The sequence below is a fragment of the Triticum aestivum genome, chromosome 1B (genome assembly GCF_018294505.1).
Source record: "Triticum aestivum cultivar Chinese Spring chromosome 1B, IWGSC CS RefSeq v2.1, whole genome shotgun sequence".
Taxonomy (NCBI): Eukaryota; Viridiplantae; Streptophyta; class Magnoliopsida; order Poales; family Poaceae; genus Triticum; species Triticum aestivum.
In genome coordinates this window covers 55,484,255-55,485,103 of record NC_057795.1, presented here as the reverse complement: position 1 = coordinate 55,485,103, position 849 = coordinate 55,484,255, and the positions used below count along the sequence as shown (strand labels likewise).

General features: G+C 47.5%; 1 protein-coding gene across 2 annotated transcripts in view; it reads left to right on the top strand.

The window, feature by feature from the left end:
- The first annotated feature begins 711 nt into the window (after positions 1 to 711).
- LOC123106446 (serine/arginine-rich splicing factor RS2Z33) overlaps positions 712 to 849 on the top strand; it is a 4,451-nt gene continuing 4,313 nt past the window's right edge. Inside the window, exon 1 of one of the 2 annotated variants that reach the window (XM_044528614.1) lies at positions 712 to 849. The gene's annotated coding sequence lies outside the window, so the exon portion shown is untranslated. The other variant, XM_044528607.1, reaches the window with a different exon arrangement.

Sequence of the window (849 nt, the reverse complement as noted above, 5' to 3'; positions counted from 1 at the left end):
TATCATCTTGACATTTACGAAGTCACCATAAGCGCCTCGTAGTCGATGGAAACGTCTCTTCCCACTAAACGTGCATCGTTAGGGATATCATTATCCTTCTAACCATCCAACCACGTGCTGATTCGCTTCTAGGGTGGATGGTTGTTTCTCGTTCATAAGCTCATTCATAGGACAACATTGTATACAACCGACTTCTCTATCCATTTCTTCTTTAATAGATATACACATGCTATGCATATCTACCTTCAATATGTCGAGCTTAAAGCTACCTCGATATCCACTAGAAGCAATCCGAAAATGATCACGAAGCCGATGGAGCTTGATATTTGCTCCAAATGTAAGTTTAATGTTTGTGGTCTTAGAACTGCCGTAAATAAAGTTTCTAAAACGCAGATTTTGAAGTAGTTTCTTTCTAGTGACGTTTGAGACATTTTGGCAGAGTTTGAGTCACTTTTTCCTCCAAAAAAAAGAGTTTGAGTCACTCTCATTTTCTGTTTTAGTACTAGAAATTTCCACTAAAGCATAGAAGTGACTTCCACAGAAACCAGAGTTTGTTTCAGTCCACTGGACAACATTTCTATACCCTATCGGACACGTAAACCAGTGGAGTGCGTGTCCGCGAGGGACACGTCGGCCCGGCCGAATCCCGTCCGTCCATCAAACCAGTCGGCGATCCCGTCCGTACACACACACCCGCGGCGCCGGTTAAATCCCTCCACCCCCACCGCCCCGCACCTACTGGTTTCCAGAACTCTCCTCCCGTCCTCCTTATCTCCAGGCCGGACGAGACCGCAGCCGCAGCGTCCACTCCGTCCGACCTAGGGTTCTGCGCCGCCGCCCCCTGCTCCC